The sequence below is a fragment of the Lygodium microphyllum genome, chromosome 2, assembly GCF_053477565.2.
Source record: "Lygodium microphyllum isolate KBCC chromosome 2, Lygodium_microphyllum_v1.1.10, whole genome shotgun sequence".
NCBI lineage: Eukaryota > Viridiplantae > Streptophyta > Polypodiopsida > Schizaeales > Lygodiaceae > Lygodium > Lygodium microphyllum.
Window position 1 is genome coordinate 7,668,049 of NC_141136.1, and position 21,623 is coordinate 7,689,671.

Sequence of the window (21,623 nt, forward strand, 5' to 3'; positions counted from 1 at the left end):
ACAAAGCCCTAAATCCTTTTTGGGCGGTCATCCCCTTTTTCCTCTTTTACATGGACGGCCTAGCCTAGGCCCTTTTTCCCATTTCCCACCATTCTAATTTATCCTATTCCCAACTAGTGCGTACACTTTGCACAGGAGCGAGCCTGGCACTCTTTTACAAAGATTCGGGGGCACTCCCACATTTTAATGGTGCGCCTTTTTTCTCTTTTGTTGTCTGGGGCCAACACTAAGGCTTTCTGAGGGTCGTGCTTGAACATTTAAATTTTTCAGGGACTAGTTAAAGGCACCTTTTTCTGCTTTTATCTTGTGCCTTTTTTGCTATTTCCGTTTTTCCATTCATTGCTCCTCTGTGCTGTGGGAAACATGGTAACAGTGTAGCAAGAGGGCAGTATATGCTGTGGGATAGGGCTTTAGCCCTTGGTTGCTCTGTTTTTTTGATTTGAGGCCATTTCGGGGCCTGTTTTGGAGGCGGAAGTTTTCTGCACGCACTCAGGAAAAGGCCCCGTTTTATGCTGTGCGACCACTGTTCTACAGGTCGATGAAAAGTTACCGTAGAAATTGCATCGTATGATTGTGCACAGAGACATTGGGAGTTATAGAATCATCCTTGTTGCTTGTTGATGCAAAATCGTCACTAGGAAGTGACTGTGTGGTCAAATACCACTTTCGTCAGTTTTGTAGATTTGCCCTTGTGAGGCTAAAGCTATGTTTTTTTACAGTGACAAAATTTTTTGCAGTGTTCTGTAATGGCGTCTGATTCTCTTTCACAGATTGTCACTGAAAAGCTTGACAAGAACAACTTTCAAGCATGGACGTTTAGAATGACGAATTTCCTTATGGGAAAAGGATATTGGAAATTTGTTGTGCAGGAAATGAAGAAGAACCAGTTCTTCCTTATGTTCCCAATCAATAGGAAATGCAGGCATTTAAAGGATGGCATGAGAGAACTCCATATTTGAACTTCTTGCTCCAAGTTTCAGCCCCGTGATCGATTTATAATATGGTTTCGGCTCTATATGGTCTCTCAGTCAGTTTCAGGGTCTACAGGTTAAAATTTGAAAAAATCCAAATTTGGCCTAACAGGTCCAAATTGCAGGAGCTGAATGCCCGATTTGGCCCATCTGAGGGCCGAGTGTCTGAGTGGGCCAAGGGCTAAGTGATGAATTCGGCCAAGCTGAATGTCAACTTGTCTGAGTGGGGTTGGGCCGAGTCAGCAAGGTCAAGGGCCAAATTTCAAAGTTGGTCTGAATGGTTGATTCGGACGGGCCGAGCGGTGGGTGTCCGAGTTGAGTGGGCCGAGGGCCGAACTTCGACGCGTCCGAGTCGAGTGGTCCGAGTCAGGTGGTTTGAGCGGTAGTGGGCCGAGGGCCAATTCTGGGACTCAGCCTAGAATCGTCATCACTCGGACTGACCGAACGCGATGCAACGATAAATCGCTAGAATCACACGATTCAAGTCATGGCCTATCACACACACCTCCAGATCAAAGCTATGGATGGAGGGAAAGAGTTTTATACACCTCGAATAGCCAATAAACTCCAAAATGCAAATTGGTAACCGAATCAAACCCTCACGCCCTGTAATGAGAGCAGAGACCCTAATGCTTGTTTTTCTTCTCTTTCTTTGTTTTTTCCTGCCCTAATACATCCAAAACAAAGCATATACCTACAATACTCCAACATGCTTTTCCAAATCCAAAAAACCAAAAACCTAGTTGCTAAGGAGATTGAATACCTCTTCAAACTCCCTCACTTCCTACTTATCTATCTTAAGCACCGGTTCGGGGAAGACCCTAATTCCATGCTTGATTCAAAGCGCGCAAGCGCTCAAGGCTTGAATCCGTTGATCCCGACAATGGAACCAAAATGTGGGAGCTTTCGCTTAACTGCCAAGGCCCACGGACCGCTTATTGCTTCAAGCGTTCCAAGCCGAGCACTAATGGCTACCTCTCACACAGCCGATGCACCATCCATATCTATGGGTGTAGTGAGCTTACCTCCATGCCGATCAAGTTACCTCCTCTCCCGCGCACTCCGGTAGCTCCACGATCCAAGTGCAAGCTTCAAGCGAGCTCCATCCTCAAGCTCCATGCTCCAAGCTCCATAGCCAAGAGAAGAGAAGAGAAGAGAAGAGAAGAGAAGAGAAGAGAAGAGAAGAGAAGAGAAGAGAAGAGAAGAGAAGAAGAGAGGAGAAGATGGAGAGCTTCTCCTCCCCAGTCCCTTGCCCTCACACTCTCACACTCCCTCTCTCAAGCACAAGCTCAAGCAAGCAAGAAGAAGAAGAAGAAGAAGAAGAAGAAGAGGAGAACCACTTTTGGCCACACACAAGAATGAGCTTCTCATTCACTTTTCAACTTTATATACAAAACCCTAAATCCCTTTTGGGCGGTCATCCCCTTATCCCCTTTTTTACATGGTCAGCTGTGGCCTAGGCTCTTTTTCCCATTATCCTTCTATCTTCCTAGCTTCCTTTCCACCACTCGTCTACATTTACAAATTGCACGGGTGAGAGCTCGTGCCGATGCTCCTTAAGTTAAATCATGATGCGCTTGCGCTCTTTTACAAAAGTATTGACTTGCGCTTTTCCTTGTGCGCCTTTTTCCCTTATTTAGGACTTTTCTTGCGCTTCTTGTGTTTCTAGATTTTTCTTGGCACGCCTTCGTCTTCCGTTTCACTTTTCCTTGGCCTTTGTCTTCTGCTTTGGCTTTTGCAGATTTTCCACCTTGTTCGTCTGATGGTTAACAATGGCTCCACATACCTACCAATCTCATTGGGCATCTTAGCCTTAAGGTCCTTCTACCCCAAACCACATGTGCTTCACAATATTTCATGGAATGGTCCAAGAAGCCCAAGAAGGGGGGCAAATAATCACTTTCAATAAGTTACTTGATAAAAATGCCTTTAGGCATAAATTGGAAAGTAATCTCAGTATGGAGGCCCACACATTTTGTGGCTCAAACACCTCCTTCACCAATAACAACGTCCTCATGTCATCGTACCCTCATATGGTGGTTCATAACTTTGATGTCTATGAGGTAGATCTGATTCATCACCTCACATTGTTCTCTTCTGTGGGGCTAAGAGAATCAAAAAATGCCTAATCACAATGGGTTGGTGCTTTATTCCTACTCTCAATAGTTTAAAGAGGTTTATCACCTCCACTACATATGAGACAACATGGTTAGTCAAAAACCTTGTCTCATCCTCTAAGGCATCTCATCTCTCAGAGAAGTGATCTACAACCTTAGAGCAAGCTAGTCTAGCATATCTTATGATAGCATACCTATTGTAGCAAAAGGACATCATGGAGACACACTCAATTGGCATTGATGTCTGATTAGAAAGGTTCCTTACCCTAATGGTGGAGATGTTGAGGTTTTCACAACCCATCTCAACATCGAGTAACATGATCACCTAGATCACCTCCATCAGTTACTTCCATGATTACCTCTATAAGTACCATGTTTGGATTACTCCTTCTACTGGTCTATTTTTAGATGTTTATCATTCCTTGGATGTTATCATATCATTTCTCTACTCCATGGATGCTCATGACTCATCCATCCACTTATCTATCCATCCAAGCTTCCACATATTGCTTATTCTATCCTTCTTTATCTCTCACTTTCATGAAAGCTCCATTGGTAACCCAATTTCCCCTTGGGCCACTTCTTATTACACATCCTTGAGCTCATCACATTTGAGTCACACATGTATTTCTTACTATGGATGTATTTTCAAAAAGCTCCAAATCACTTTGCATCTCCTCTCAAGGTTTCACAAGTTCAATCCTTACTTGGAGCTCATCCTTTACATCAAGCTGTCCGACCAAACTCCATTGAACAAGGCTCAAATTCATATATTGCTTTCAACATGGATATTTCCATGGGAACTTCTACAACACTTTCCCTAAGTTAAAGCAACAATTGTTCACATGGATTTATGACAAAATCAATATCCTACCTTGTTATTATCATGATGGTCCCTTGCATATGGACTGAATCCTCAAGAACATTGGTAGAAAGGCTATCCTCTATATTCAAGGTGAATCCTACTATTTTCCTAAGGGGGGATGTATTACTAGAAAAATAGTCAGTTACCCTTGAAATGTTTGTTTGTTAATCTCGTCTCTCTTAAGCTTAAGGGGGGATGTTGGATGGTAGTTTACCTACCATACAGATAAGCTTTGATAGGCTCAAGTACTTCCTTGACTAAAGGATAAAGTGGTCACCTACCACATGTAATAGCTCTCACCTACCACCCATTGATTGTGGATCTTACCTATCACTCCCTTGTACATGTATATAAACCACTCTATAGTAGCTTATCATGCATTATTTCTCTCATGGTAGAGCAATAGTACACTAGAGTAGAGCAAGCAGCATTCTTGCGGGCATTGTATATTGAAGTACTATTTTCCAACATTGTATTAGAGCAATTCCTCAACATGATATCACATTCACTTCTTTATTTTGATCCAAAGCTCTATTTTTCAACATGTATATAGAGTACAATAGTATGAGGGAAATACATCTCATCCTATCCTGATCATCTTCCTAAGGAAGGCATGATGTTTCATTGGGAGAATTTTAGTGAGTAGACCTGCAAAATTCTCATTGGTCACAAGATTTTTGCAAGCTGTATCTATTTATCCTCAACTATCTCTTTGATAAAGTGGTAACAAATCTCGATATGCTTGGTCTTTACATGAAAGATTGGATTACATGCTAGTTGGATGGGACTCATAGAGTCCAAATACAATGTAGGAGTCATACCATCAGTGATGCCAAGATCTACCACACTAGATGACCTAACTATAGAGCCTCCTTGTTGCAACCGGTGAGTACTCAGCCTCAATAGTAGACAAGGTCATGCATTTCTGCTCCCTAGACATCCAAGAAATAACATCTCCAATAAATTGAAGCCATATCCAATGCATGTTTTCTACTAGAGGCAAAGGACTTAAATCCCATGTATAGTTTTTCTGTAGTGAATCACAATTAGACTACATGGCTCTCTCCTAAGAGTGACTATTACCTCTACACATGGCCCCCTCATAAGTAAGGGGCTCATCATAATTTGTCACGATAACATAATCCATAAAGGGCTTGAAATGATCAGGAGGATGAGAGACTCTAGTAGAGAATCTCAAAATAGGTTGTGGAGTTGGTCCTCTCTATCCAACATCATGATCCTATGTAACATCAAGTCTTGGGTCATTGGAGCACTAATTTCATGCTATCTAGTCATGGACTATAGTACAACAAGAGGCTCCTCTTGAAAGATCACCTTGCATATCTCAACCACTTTCTCAGGCTACTTATGCACCTTATTCTTATGAAAAACAATATCATGGGTTGTGGATAACCTTGTGAGAATATGGATCCCAAAGGCAATAGCCCATCTGCCTATGTCATCATATCAAAGAAGGATACATTTTGGACTTTGGATTCAACTTGTTGTGTTTGTCTTTGGAAATATGATAGAAAGCCTCACATCCAAAGACTTGCATGTGTACATACAAGGGGGGTTTACTAGACCATACTTCCTTTGTAAGTCTACCACAAAGAGAAGTGCAAGTGGATCCATTAATAGCTCCCTTAGCTCAAAAGTATTATGGCAAGCCTGCATGACTAAGCATACCATGGGCTCTTTCTTGAATAGTTCTATTCATGCGCAATACCATTCTAGTGGGGTGGGGTGTATGGCACGGTCAAGTGATACCTAATACCCCTCTCATCACAAAGCTACTCGAATGCCTTAGAGACATATTCACCCCCATTGTCAAATTGTAGGCATTTCAACCTATACCTAGTCTAATTCTCAACCATAGCAAAAAAGTACCAAAACATAGGCAAAACATATTATTTTTGGCTAATAGGATGCAATACTAGATAGTAATTTTTATTGGCGTCACTTATGTGATATCTAGATGTCACTACAAGTGTTGCTATGGTTATGTTGCTTACATTTAACAATATTCTATGTGTCAATTAAGCAATGATGTGAGTTTCTTATGCAACACGTACACTTCGTTTAAATAAGCATCATATAAGTCACATCTAAACTTTGACATCACTTATACGATGCTCTAGTTTTCCCAAAAGAATGAGTGATAAGTTCATAGGAAAAATCTCTCTCTCTCTCTCTCTCTCTCTCTCTCTCTCTCTCTCTTATGTGTGCATAGTGATAGACATACAAACACATGGACTAGAAGTCCACACTATATATTGTCACCTCCGTGTACAACATATCCTTGGGGGCATTCTATATTTTCTACTTAATTATTCATCATTTCAAAAATTAAAGAATAAATTTGAATAGACAAGAACAACCAGAGTAGAAAGTAGAGTGAATATATGAATAATGTCAACATGTACAGAATAAGATATATATGATCTAAAAGCAAGATGTATATCAACAAAAACCATGGAGGGCTAAGATGTACAGAATAATGAATAATGTCAACATGTACAGAATAAGATATATATTATCTAAAAGCAAGATGTATATATACAATATCAACAAAAACCATAGAGGGCTATGTGCTACCATCATCATTGTCACCATGTCCTGTGTGATCATCATGAGGTGGTTGCCATGAGGATGTAGCACAAGCTTTCCACATACCCTACTCCTCCTCTATGGCAATCACCTCAGGATATCTCTCATAGTGAATATCTTGCATTAATATGAGTGAAGTTAGATTAGCCGACAATTAAAAAACAATTTAAAAATCATTTAAGCTTGAAAAGACACCTAATATTCACAAAAAGGCATGCTGGTGGAAGTGTCCTTTATAGGGCTTCATATCCTTAATATGTGGCCATCTCGATCTTTACTACATTGGGGGCACATCTATATTCTTTGGTCTAAACAAGAACATATCCAAATGTATATATTTTTCTCATTTTGACCATTCTATAGCTAGTATCTCTATACAATGAGAACTTCTAAGGATATACTTACAAAAGTGGCTTTGAAGCCATGTCTCCTCATGTGACCCAAGCAGGATGTATGCTCTCTTGCTATTCTAGATCGTGCTACCTCATAAACTAGTTTAGGTGAAATCAAAATGACATGAAATTTACATTAGATGTGAATACATATAATTTTAATTTGATATGATATTTAGATTGCAAAGTAACTTATTTCAATGACAAAAAGCATACTCTCTGATTCAAAAATGACACTCGTAGCCACATCTCTCATCAAAAGAAGGTCCATGACTCATGGAATCTTGCATGTCTCTTATTTTTAGGGACCATTGCATACTTGCTATTTGTATTCATGCAAGAAGAAACATTGTAGTATGCTAACTTTTTATTAACCACACTTATACGTTCTGTTAGTACTAGAGTGAGAATCAGATTCAACACAATGTGCTACGAGTGTGAAAAGTGTATTAAAGTTTAACCACTTTGTTTATATAGATTCGGATTCCTCTCACACCATCACCTTCGTATTACAACTATGGAGGTCATGTTGTTTTGTGATGTTATGCATCTAGCCCCAAAGACTCAACTATGGGAGATCTTCAAAATGATTTTCATTTCTTTTTCGTATGAAGTCATGTTGGGACAACCCTACCTTACAAAGACCCGCATGGAGACTAAGGTGATGGATGATGGCTCCACCTATGCACGAGTTCATAGCAAAGATGGGATGAGAGTAGTTAAATTTATGGCTGTATGTATCAAACATCAAAGAAATAGGGACTATTTGCGAGATACTCCTTTACCAGGTGGCAGATATGGATTTTTGTTAGGTATCCCTATCCTGTGGGACAATGGGAGTATGGGGTGGGCTCAGCTCTTGCCATCTGGCAATGCTATATTTACTTCTTGTTTTGTTAGTTTTTATGTGGATAGTTCAATCTCTTACCAGAGGGTTTAATGGTTTACTAGAGGGTTTGATGTGGATAGTTTACAAGATGATGAGGATATAGATGATGGGGTGGGAAGAAAAGTATTGAGGGAGACAAGAATTTACAAGATGATGAAGATATAGATAGCTTTTTTTGATGTCTTAACTTATGAAAATACAATTGCAAAACTTGAGACCATATTGAAAACTAGAGACTTGGATTATTCTAGTGATCTCTAAGTGCATTCCTTGGGGATGTATTGTGTAATTGCTACATTTATGCAGTTAGAGATTAAGGCATTTGAATCAAATGGGTACAGAGCTGCTTATGTTCAATCTGCAAAGTTTTATGGGATGCATATACCACAAGATTTGAGACTAGGAGAACAGATAGAGGCCAAGGTGTTCAATAAGTGTGTAAGAAAGTTAAATCAATTGTAGGTTCACTACCCTTAGAAAGTGAGGGTTAGATGAGGAGGGCTATATGTGAAAAGCACGGATCTAAAGCATGGCAGTAGCTATGGAGGATGGAAGATGAAGACAAGAATCATGTTGACATAGACAAGTAGAGATCTAACTGTTACACAAGTGAATTAGGTTCCAAGATGGAAGCTTGGACTCATAAAGACAATCTTGTGTAATGGACTGACAAAGACAAGACACTTAACTAAAAGTACAAAGTATCATGACATTGTATTCATTCAATATGAAAAGTGGTAGTCAAGTACAATGCTTTATAGTTGTTGGATGGCTACAGTTTTCCTCTATGTGCATATGGGATTCAGTCTGCCTACATGTCCTAAGCCCAGAACTGCCTCATACAAAGAGGCTACAATAGGTGTGATTGCAAATATCTCAACACCCCTCCTCAATTACAACCAAAAAGTACAAAGTGTGTAGAGACTTTAGTAAAAGCAACACCTCCAAAGTGTGGGCACACCATAAACATGGCAAAACACCAGAGGCTGTCACAGAAAAGGCTAAGTGTGGGTACCACAAACATGATGATCATCCAGAGGCTGTAGTAGGGGCCTTACAGAGGCTGTAGTACAAGGCTACATGAGGAATTTGCAAGCTTATGATAAAGACATTTGGGCTAGGAAATACAAGGCTAAAAAGGTCAGTAAAAAATAGGATCAAGGACCATGAGGCCCTTGCGGCTTTTAGCATTTCTTTTGAGATAGATATTCGATTCATTGCAGTTCTTCTTATCTAGCTTCATGTACTTGTACTTCACTTTGTTTGCCACTTCAAAGTCTTCATGATTTTTATGCTTCTTCTTCTTATTCTTTTTCACTTTGTTCTTTTGGTCCTCTTGATCTGCTTCTTCATTGACTTTGCTTGCACAAGTTGTATTAGTCTTTATGTCCATGTCTCCCTCAAGCAAATGTATCATCATCTTTGAGGCAGCAGAAATGTCTTCAAAATCTTCAAATAAATTCATCGATTGCTCTTCAAAACAAGTAAATCCATCCATCCTTGCAAGCAAAATAAACAAGTCTTCCATGTAGTTGAATTGAGCAACAAGAGTAATATTACTCTTCATGAGAAGCATCTTCATAAAAGACTTGATTTTGGTCATTCCCATGATGGAAATCAGCTTCAAATGACTAAGAATAACCAGCAATCAGTTGATATTTGTATGTGTCAAAAGACACAAGCAATGGTAGTGAAGTATCAAAAGATACTAGTTTGAAATTTGATGTTTGTTGCTTGAGTTTGACTTGATGATCTTAAAAAACTCTTCATAGCTTCCCCTCCTTTCTAATTTGATAGTTGAATACTTGCTGAAAAATTTAGATTAGAGTGGCCTTGGCTTGGTTTAAGTGGCAGGAGAGAGAAAATGAAGGAAAAATGAGCTTGAAGGTAAGTGGCTATGGATGTCCTATCAAAATAGGGACTAGCGACTGGTAAATGAGCTCCCACGAGCTCCATAGGTCTAATCTTCTCAAACCCTTTGAGATGCAGGACCTTCAATAATGGATCTAACTCCCCTTAAGAGGGTTTGTACTCGTTTTGCCCGAGTTGAGAGATCTAAGCCTTCAAAGTGGTTGCTGTCAAAACTGCACCTAGATTTTGGAAAATGCAAATTCCGGGTCTGGTGTGCATTAATCTCCTTGATTTTTGTGCCAAGAAGTTGTGCCTTGACCTGAAGAACAACTCTCAAGATGAAAGCTTGAAGAGATATGGCCTGGTTGATGAGAATGGCTGCTCCAACAGAGGTAGGTAGGTGCTGTCCATAGACATAGTTATGGCAGTGACTCTGAAAAGAGGCAATGCTGAAGCTATAGTTGCCCAATATCAATGATCAAGGTGCCAGGGAGGAGCTATGGAAGTAGAAAAACACTTATCTAGAAGTAAGTTTAGAGAGATTTGGCCTGTGCAGAGAGATATAAAAGCTTCAAGTTGACAGGGTGCTGTTGGCTATGGCTGCCATGGAAGCTTCTTTGAAGGTAGGAATGCAAATGAAGTTGGAGATAGGGTCTAGTACTCAAACTAAGCTGAGCAAAGATGGAAAGGATCTGAGAGGAGTGAAAGGAGAGTTGGGCCATGCTCAACTGAGCTCTTATACCATGTGAAAAGCATTGATCTAGAGCATGGCAGTAGCTATGGAGGATGGAAGATGAAGACAAGAATCATGTTGACATAGACAAGTAGAGATCTAACTATTACATAAGTGAATTAGGTTCCAAGATGGAATCTTGGACTCATAAAGACAATGTTGTGTAATGGACTGACAAAGACAAGACACTTAATTGAAAGTACAAAGCATCATGACATTGTATTCATTCTATATGAAAAGTGGTAGTCAAGTACAATGCTTTATAGTTGTTGGATGGCTACAGTTTTCCTCTCTGTGCATATGGGATTCAGTTTGCCTACATGTCCTAAGCCCAGAACTGCCTCATACAAAGAGGCTACAATAGGCGTGATTGCAAATATCTCAACACTATAGGGCAGCTGCAACTAATCATATCCAAATTATAGATTGCTAAGAGAATGAATAGCTCAACTAGTAAAATCCTCTTCAAAATCATCCACAATCAGACAAGCACCAACATTCCTTATCATCACTCTGTTTACCAATTGCAAATCATGTATAAATCTCAAATCACCATTATTTTTAGGAATAGTAAACTAATGATTCAAATAGGACACTAAAGAAGATTCAAGAATGCCCATTCGAATCTTCTCATTTAGTAACTCTATCAACTTCGGTAGGTGTGTCTTTAGCACTAGAATGGCCTGAAGATTCTAGAGAATATTGGGAATATTAAAGATAACCATTAGAGCCACTACCTCTGGATCAACACACTCATGAAAAAGAGAAAATAACCTACCATACTTTGCCAACATATCCATAAAGCATTGCCTCTCTACAGGAAGCAAAAACTCATCATTCCCAATTTTCAACTCTATTAATGTCTCTCCTGAGAACTTGTGACCAATCTGTCCAAGATCTCACAAACTTGGCCCTTAGAGAGCAAGGACTTAAACACTATGAAGACATCATTAGGCCTTTTCCAGATGTGTAATTTACCACAGGGAGCCACAAATTCAATGGCTTGTATGATGAATGCTATGAATGGGGTCTTGCATGACTTCATTCCACAGTTGACTATGCCTTTTTTGGATAAAGTACCTATTAAACACTATGTAGAGGAGGAAAAAGATGAGTCTTTGAATGCTTCTGGTTATAGATGTTTTTTTCTTGAGCATATTATGAACTGTGATAGGATTTTGAATAGATTGGAGGAGGTTAACTTGACCTTATTAGGAGTGAAGTCTATTTTTGGAGTAAATGAAGTGCTTATAGTTGGACACATGTGTGGTTATTATGACAAGAAGCCATCTCCAACTAAAGTGGATGCCATAAAAAGGACTGTAGAGTTTTGCACATCCATTTTTTAGGTGAGAAGATTTCTTGGATCATGTGTGTTTATATGATATGGATTTCACATTTTGCCCATGTTCCAAATGTTTTGTATTAGTTGCTTCATAAGGGGCAACAATTCTGTTGGACTAAAAGTCCTACTAGAGCTATGAGAAAGCTCAAATAGTTATTGTATCTTGCTCCAACTCTCAAGAAGGTAGATTATGCTTGTGGGAGACCTATTATGGTCACATATGACATTAGGCCTATTGGGATAGGATATGGGATGTTTGGCCAAGATGATAAGGAAGGACATAGGTATGCATTTTGCTTTTGGAGCAAAGGTCTTGAATGAAAGGTAGTGCAAATATCCACAAATCAAGCGAGAGCTTTGGGGTGTTGTGACCTCACTCAAATGTGATAAGAAGTATTTTATTGGTATTTCAGTGATTGTGGAGACTAATTCTTGCCTCTTTTGGGGATGATTACTAGTTGTTCAACCCCTAATATAGCGATGCTTCATTGGATTGTATATATCAAGTCACTGTATTTGGAGTTTAAGCACGTTGCAAGAAGAGAGAATCTAGTGGGTGACATGCTTTTAAGGGCTAGGTTTGAAGATGAGGAGTCACTTCTTATAGAGGTTAAAAATTCAGCCTAGGTTGATCACTCGTGCCATGTATCTTTCTTTGAAGTTTTTTCAGAAGAGATTTATTCAATTGAGTTGTTGCAAATTGGATGGTATTTAAGTATGCTCACTAAACAGGCTGAATGGCCTAATATGGATTATAGGAAGATTAGGCATAAGGACTATAGTTTTGTTTTTTGGGATGGGTTGCTCTGGAAGTATCTAAAAAAGAGGAGGAATTACCTTATGTGTTGTTTGTGATAAAGCTATGTAGTTGCAGGTTATACGTGAATTTCATAAAAGTCTATAGTCTGGTTATAAAGGAGTATGGGCTACTTATGAGAATATTAAAGGGCACTATTGGTGGAAAGGGATGTATAAGGATGTGTCACACTTTGTGGAGACATGCAAGGAGTGTGTGTTGTACTCTTCAGTGCAGTATAGAGATGAGTTGCATCCGATATATCCACTTTTTATGCACTACAAGTGGGTTGTTGATTTGATTACTATGATAATTGGAATTTGATAGATAAGGTATAATGTGCTTGCAAGGGAAGATCTTAATAACCAGGTTGAGGGAAGAGCATTAAGAACAAATCCTACTAGTGTCATATGCAGGTTTTGCTTGAGGACATATTTTGCAAATATTGTTTTGTGGGTAAGATTAGTACAGATCATAGAGAGTTGGATGCAGATGAGGCTAGGGAATTCTTCTCTAGACATGTTATCAAACTGGCTTTGACATGTGCATATAATGTGGAAGGAAATGGGAAGAGCAAGAGAGGTCATCCACTTGTAGTGAAGGCTTTAGCCAAAGATTTTGGTGGAAGGATTGGGGATTGGCCGAGGATATTTCCCTATGCTTTTTAGACAAATCATACTACTCATAGTGTTACCACAAATTATATGCCTTTGGAGTTGATGTATGGGCAAAAGCCAATTATGCTGACAAAGGTTTGTGCACTTACTTGGAGTGTTTTACATTGACATGAGGATATGTCTAGAGAGGAGCTCTTAGCTCTTCACATAATGGTAACTTGAGTGAAGGATGGAAGATGTATAGTGTGCAGTGCAAAAGCTCAAAGAAGATAGGTTGTGGAATAAGAATAGGTTTGATAGTAAACATAGACACACCTAAAGCAATGGAAGAGGGAGATTGGTATTGGTGTATAATAACAACTTGGATAATTAGCATAGTACTATTTCAGCATAGCACTATTTGCAAGATGGTGAGAAGGTGGTTTGGGCCTTATAGAGTGAAGCATGTATAGGACAATGCTACTTATGAGCTAATTGAGCTTGATGGGATAGTCTTGAAAACACCTATTACAAGCAAGAGGATCAAGATCTTCAAGAGGAGAGATAAAGCTGAAAATGTAGTGGAAATTTTACTTGAGCATGAGCCTATAGCTCGAGAGCTTGATGAGGATGTAATGGATGATATTATAGAAGGTGATGCTATCTTAGCTATTGAGGATGAGGAGCTCGACTTGTTTATAGATCTTAGAGGAGATGAGGATGAGTAGATGTGGCCCATGTGGGGGATGAGCAGGTTTGGAGGGGGTGGATGTCTTGATGTTGTGCATCTACTCTTGAAAAATTGTGCAAAAAGGATGCTTAATGATTGTGTTTAGGTAGAATAACATTAGCGTCACCTCAACATGTCTAGATTGTTTAGTGAGATAGCTTGCACAAAGACTAGAAGTTTTCTTGGAGCTTCGTCCATTGCTTTATGGATGTCTTGTTTGATGAGAAGTTGAAGAAAGAGTTGGGGTGCTGTGGAGGTTACTTGGGGACTCACATAAACATTGGATGGCCTTCCGCTCCCTAAAATAGTCTAATTCTTTGAAGGGCACTAGGAGATAAGCACCTAAAATCACATATGGACATGAGGAGTTGGAGTATGTGGATTTTCATACATACAAGGGAGTCTTATTCACAAGGCCCACCTTTTCTATACAAGAGGCAACAAACACTAGATTGACTTGTGGATACACAATACTAGGTGGTCCAGAGAGAATGTGCTCATATATACTGTGAGGTGTCCGCTAGTCCCAATCCACGGCACACCTTTTAGTAGTCCATCAGTGGGTTTTCCCATAAATGATGCTGCTCGGTGCTCCCTTGGAACATCACGGGGTTGTCACTTAGGCCCTACCGAGTCTACTTTGCAACGGAAGAGTTCTGGCCGAACCCACTAGGATCGACCTGAAGACTTGGGTTCCTAAAATCGGATGGGTCTCCTAGTAGCCAGCTAGCGTCAGTAATTTCGAGTTCCACTTTTTAGAGGATTACTCGATCTGAAGCAAACTTGCCATTGCACTTGGTTCAAAGAGAATGGGAGACGGAGGGGAGTGCGGTACGTCAACCCTCCTGTCCATAAGGCAAAATCCCATTCTGGCCCCCTAAAAAAATGCAAGTCGGTTCTACCTAATGACTACTTGGTCAATTTATCGTCTTCCTATTTCTATATTCGATATAGAAAAGCTCCCAGCTAACCGGGACCACCCTACCATTGGACAGACCCATCGGGGGTTACGCCCACCCGCTTTCCTCTGATGATGGGTCATCTTTAGTTTTTTAATTACCTACAACACATTTATTGGAACATATACAACCGGTTTCCTTAATTAGTCTATTAAGTCACACGTTCCTTCACATAATTTATCTCACTAACACGCATACAATTCGAATAGTAAAGCAAACTTCTTTATTATATTAGAAGTTTATTACAATTTCCATAATTCCGTCCCAGTGGAAGATACACAGAATTCCATAAGGACATTCTGTCCACCAAGATTCCACCCTCATAACTAGTATTTAGGGTTCCAAGATCCCATCCTAGGTCACGAAGGGGCTCGTCTAATTCTTGGAACAATGCAGGATTTACAGCCAGAGCCCCCTTTGGCACCTACAATTCCTACTGCCCGAGACTATCCCTACTGACAGACCTTTCCCCTATGGAGCCGGTCCAAGCCTCTCGTAGCGATAATCATGACCCCCTTGGAGTAGGGTCTCGCCGCTAGCTTGGGGGTAGCCTAGCGCGATCCTTCCTTTTATTCTGTTTGGCAATAATTTCAATCAAAAATCTAGATTCTAGCAAACACAAACAGTCCTTTCAAATATGTATCAAATAATGCAATGACAATCATCCCAACATGTAAATCACAGTTTCACATAGTCAAGGTAGACCTTATCCTAAGGTAACCTTTCATTCTAATGAGGATTCTTCTCCCCATAAAGAAGCGTTGAGTACACCTCTTAAAACATGTTAAGTAGGGCATGAGTTTTCCATTTGGATTCACTTATCCAACATAAGCAAAATCCCTTAAGGAAATGTATTGTGTCAATAACTCAATGAGATGATCTATAGGATTCCTAAATAGATAATCAGTTTCTATAACCTTCACTAATCAATTCTTAACCTCGTCGCATTTGATCATAACTTTATTGAATGTGCATAAAGACATATGTACAATAACCTTTGGCAATTTATTCTATCCTGATTCTATGCCTTAGTATCCCAACTATTCTAGCTACAAATCATAGTGATTAATCGTTTTATGCTTGAACTAATATGTCTTTCTAGATGAGTTATCAGTTTAATGTGTAAGTGAAGAATATGAAAGCTAATATCTTATGTAATTATCTTATATTGAAAATTGATAATCTAGTAATGAATAACCTGGTTTGGCAGCATGGCGACATTAGGAACTTCATCTTTACTCGTGCTCGCATTAGCCACACCCGATGTTCCCTTTGTAGTGGCAATTCCTGCAACCTCGGGCACTCCCGTATCATTGGCAATACCCGTTGCTTGACCGGTTGCGTTGATCTCCATGGTTTTTCCACTTCGTCGCTTTGGAGCTATCGTCCACGAGTGGTTTGAGAGATAGGGAAGGTGGGATAGATTTTAGATGAGAGAGGGTAAGAGAATATGGCTTAGTTAAAGATCGAGACAAGGGATTTGAGCTAACTCTCTTCCTCTTCCTCTCTCTCTCTCTCTCTCTCTCTCTCTCTCTCTCTCTCTAGCTTCTCGCAGCCTCTTGAAGGAGTATTCTTCTTTCTCTCTTCTTCTCTCTCGCAGCCTCTCGAGGTCTCCTTATGTCCCTTATGCCTCTCCCATGCCTCATATTTATAGTGAATTGGAGAAGAGGGCTTGTGGTTGAGAAGTGGAGCTCTTTGTGGAGGGGGATCTTGGAAAGATCAGTGATCTGATGCTCAGATCATAATCTGATGGTTCCATTGGCTTCGAAAGGGGGGTAAAACTCCAAGATACTTGGTTAGAAAGCTCTCAGTTCACTCCTTCTTCTTTTCTCTGTTCAAAGTGCTGTCTATTGCCTGTAAACTGCGATCGTGGCGCGCGAGATTTCGCCAGTCACTTTTCTTTATTTTTCTTTTTATAAAATCTTCAAACTAACTAACACATCACTTGCTTTTTTCTTTTAAGTGACATCTAGTTCTAGAAATCTCCATATCTCTTTTTTTAAATAAAAAAGTAAGATAATCTCTAAAATATCTAAAATATTCTAGTCTTGTCCAAAAGTCTAATATTTTTAGACCATCCAAACTATACAGATTATCCTAGTGATTAATATAACTCATAAGTTTCGTTGACGCTGTAATTTACGTGAAGGGTGGCTACGGTCCCTGCGAATCCGAGAAAAATATCGAATTTATGACTCTTGATTTTTCTAAATAAAATATTTTAAGTTAAATAAAAATTATTAATAATTAATGTTAGTTAGTTTTTACCTTAGTTGGTCTTTAGTTAATAACCTTACTAACTTATTAATTGACTAACTAACTTTCGAACTAACCAACTAACTTTTATTGTGTGGAAATATTACATCCTTCAAGCACAAACAAGGCATTCAGCCCTAATATCAAATTTCTAAGAAAACCATTCCTTTATTCCCATGGCGACTTGTCATCACAGACCCTTGCCATGCATTAACCATAAGTAATAAGCACTTGGAATAATCATCCAAACAACAACTAACAACTAGTTGAATGTAAAAGCATTTAGGATGTTGCTCGATCAATCAACAAAACCAATTGCATTCTTTTCAACCAATGCAAGAATAGACAATATGACATTTCCATCGTATATTTGGTCTCCCCCTTGGGATCTAAGAGCAATACTATGCAAACATGATCTTAACACTTCCTTCCTTTGGGTAGGGCATATGTTAAGGGTTCAAACACTATTCATGATGTAAGTTCTATAGGTCACTTACCTTGATCGATAACCCAACCCTGAATTTGGATTGGCAAAAGTCATTGTTATCCAACGGATCTCAAGACATCCTAGTTTTAACCCTTATGATCAATTTCTTGTACTAGCTCTTAGTCAAGTCATGAGGTAAATAGAAAATTATCCTCATATATCAAACATGTTATAGGCATAATGTGTGAATACTTAATAAGATAAGTACGAGATTATCTCAAGTAATTAGACTCTAACATGCCTTGCCTTGAGCTAGAATATAATTCTTCTTAATATTTGGGCTCTTAAGCTAAGTACTTTTGAAGTATCTAAACTTTCAACTAGTACTTTCTATTCATGATTCTCAATGTCATATTCTTTTACTAATTATGCTATTTGTAACCCTTGACTATACTTTAATCTAGCACTTGTATGCACAATCTTTTAATGTCATTCTTTTGACGACTATGGCATTCATAACGCTTGACTAATTCTTCCTTGTAATTGCTCTACTGGCAAATAAGTCATATGTACCTAGGTGCAATTATCTTCCCTTGATATATGGACTTCACAAACTCCATCTTCCGAGTAGGTGAGATGAAATTTATCCTTTTCCATGACCTATTCTCGTGCAATAGTATGGAGCCTAACGTATCTCATACGAAAATCAAAGCAAGCATCTATCAATTTGAAAATACATTACTTACGACCAGAACCGCAGTTGGATTGATAGTGATGCCTTTGCCCGAAGCCTTATTGCTGGTTGCACGATTGTCATCCACACGCGACATTCTTTGCTTGGAGGCCATCGTCCGCAAATAGACTCAAGAGATTAAGAAGGTGGAGTAGATTCAAGATGGGAGAGCGTAAGAGAAGATGGTTAAGTCGAGGATTGAGATAGAGAGAATTGAGCTAATTCTCTTCCTTACAGCCTCTCGAGGCGACTCTTCTCTCTCTCTCTCTCTCAAGCTCTCTTTCAAGCTCTTCCTCACAATCTCTTGTAGGGGTATCCTTCTCTCTACCTCTCTCTCGTAGCCTCTCGGGGTCTCCTTATGCTTCTTATGCCTCTCCCATGCCTCATATTTATAGTGAATTAGAGAAGAGGGCTTGTGGTTGAGAAGTGGAGCTCTTTGTGGAGGGGGATCTTGGAAATATCAGTGATCTGATGCTCAGATCATAAATCTAATGGTTCCATTGGCTCTGAAAGGGGGGTAAAACCCCAAGACACTTGATTAGAAAGCTCTCAGTTCACTCCTTCTTCTTTTCTCTGTTCGAAGTGCTGTCCACTGCCTGTGTACTGCGATTGCGGCGCGTGCGATTTCGCAAATCCTCTCTTTATTTTTTTCTTTTTATAAAATATCCAAACTAACTAAAATATCACTTGTCTTTTCTTTTAAATGACATCCAGTTCTAAAAATCTCCATATCTTTTTTTAGGATAATATCTAAATTATCTAAAATATACTAGCTTTGCCCAAAATCTAATGTTTTTGGACCATCCAAACTATACACATTAACCTAGTGATTAATATAACTCATAAGTCTCGTTCACATTGTAAGTTATGTGAAGGATGGCTATGGTCCTTGCCAATCCGAGAAAAATATCGAATTTACGACTCTTGATTTTTCTAAATAAAATATTTTAAATTAAATAAAAAGTATTATTAATTAATATTAGTTAGTTTTTACCTTAGTTAGTCTTTAGTTAGTAATATTATTAACTTATTAATTGACTAACTAACTTTCGAACTAACCCACTAACTTTTATTGTGCGGAGATATTACATCCTCCTCCCCTTAGAGAAATCGAGATGTCCTCATCTCCAGAGAAACATGGGGTATCATTTTGAAACCTATGGGTTATGGACCCACCATGCTTTCGTTGTGCTACTCTGATCTCTCACAGACATACGGTCTTTTGAAAAAAACAACCTATGGTATTTGATATATTTGAGTCTTGGTTACAATAGAAAATTTATTGTAGTTACATCTCATGGATATCTTCTAGGTTTTTCCTAAGCACTTGGTATATTCTAGATCACTGGAGCTTGTATGGATTATTTCTTGTAAGCTCAAGTTCTCTTCGAGTTCCATTGGGACAATTGATGTAGTTATGCCCAATGTTGTGGCACTCGAAGCATCGGTGTTTAGGGTGCTTTGGACATTCCCTTTTGAAATGACCTAACTCCTTGCAATAGAAACAGCGCGGAGATCTATCACTTGCGGTCACAAGGTTCTTGGTTGTCCTTTGCAGGATTTTCTTCTTTAGACCAAAGTGTCCTAGGATTCTTTTAGCAGATTGGAGTGGTCCTTTATCTTGGAAACTACATTTCCAGATTGTCCTGTCCTTAGTTCGGGACTGAGTTCCATGGACAATTGGCTTTGCTTGTAATACTAAAGAATACTTCCAAGCTTCGACATTCTGGTAAGACCAAATCTATATTAGTTGAGAAGAAATGACTTAAGAGAAATTTATTGCACGTTATAACTATCACTCCTTGCCAAAGTATCTCTAATCATTTGCAAGTTCTAGGCTCAAAATAGATGCAACTCATAATACTCAAGTTAACTGTAGTTACAAGAGTAAAGTTTATTCCAATACAAGTTGTATTTCATGTCGACAAAATTTCTAGGATTTCTAATAATCCTGAAGTGGTGTAGTAGGTTCTAAGTCTTGGTCTTCATTTGATTCCTCTATATATCCGAAGACTGCACTTGTGTAGCTTCGTTTTCTTGGAGGCTCCATATCTTTTGGACTTAAGTCAGAGCAGTCTACTTGGACATGTCCTAGTTCATTGCAATGGAAACATTGGCGGTAGGGACATCTCCTACGGATGTGCCCTATTTCTCCACATGTATGGCATCTCTTACCCAGATCTCGGGAGTCATCTTTACTAGAATTTTTTGATTTAAATTCTTGGACGATTGGATTTGCTCGGAGTAATGCATCTTGCAAGTCAGTTGGGCGCATTGCTTCAAGACGGTGGTTCAGAGGAGTGTTTAGGCCATGGCAAAACTTGGATACTTGCTGCGCAATATCCATAGTTGGTGCGTATTTTAGTAGGGTTCAAACTTTGAGTAGTAAGCTTCCAAAGTTAATTCTAGTTGCTTTAGCTTGAAGAATTCATTCATCTTCAAAGTTTGGTAGGTTGGCGGAAGGTATCGTCTGCGTACAGCATCTTTCAGCTGAACCCAAGTAACAGTGGCTTCAGAAACACCTTCATCTTTGCACCATTGCTTCCACCATAATCGAGCCTGGTCAACTAAAGTTTGGCTACCATTTCTTGATTGGTAGAGGCAGTTCCCGAAGCAAATAAATAGTCATCCATCGACTCAATCCATATCTTTGCCTCTGCTGCGATGTCTATCCCTTCTCCATCAAACTCGAGTGCCTTAATTGGCTTGAGAAAGGATTTCTTCTCTTGCATGTCAATATTCGTGGGTGCAGAAGGTGCCTAACAATCAAGCCATACTGCTCAAGTTATTTTGTTTAGGATATGTCTACAAACCATACATTAATCAATCACGTATCATTACAAAATTTCGCTTTGATACCAGCTATGAGGTGCCCGCCCATCGGCTTTCCAGGCACTCTTTTAGCGGTCTATCGAGAAATGAATCTAAGTGTTGCTGCCCGGTACTCCTAGGGAATGTTCCGAGTTTTGTCGCCTAGGGTTTTCCGAATCCGCCTCGCAATGGAACGTTCACGACCGAACCCACTAGGATCGACCTGAAATTCGGGTTCCTAGTTGTCAAGGTCTCCTATTAGCATTCTAGCATCGGGTTTTGGACATCCTACTTTACGCAGAGATACCCAATCCGAAGCAGACCCATGTCGCACTTGGTTCAAAGAGAATGGGAAACGAGAGGGATGCGCTGCTCAACCTCTCTCTCCATAGGGCATAGTCCCATTCCGGTCCCCTAAAACGGCATGAATCGGGTTCTAACCTATCAATACCTAGAGGTGGAATGATGATAAAAACTTATGAGAAGCCTCCCAGTTCTTTGGGACCACCCTGCCGTACCCGTCGGGGTTTCGCTGTGAGGTG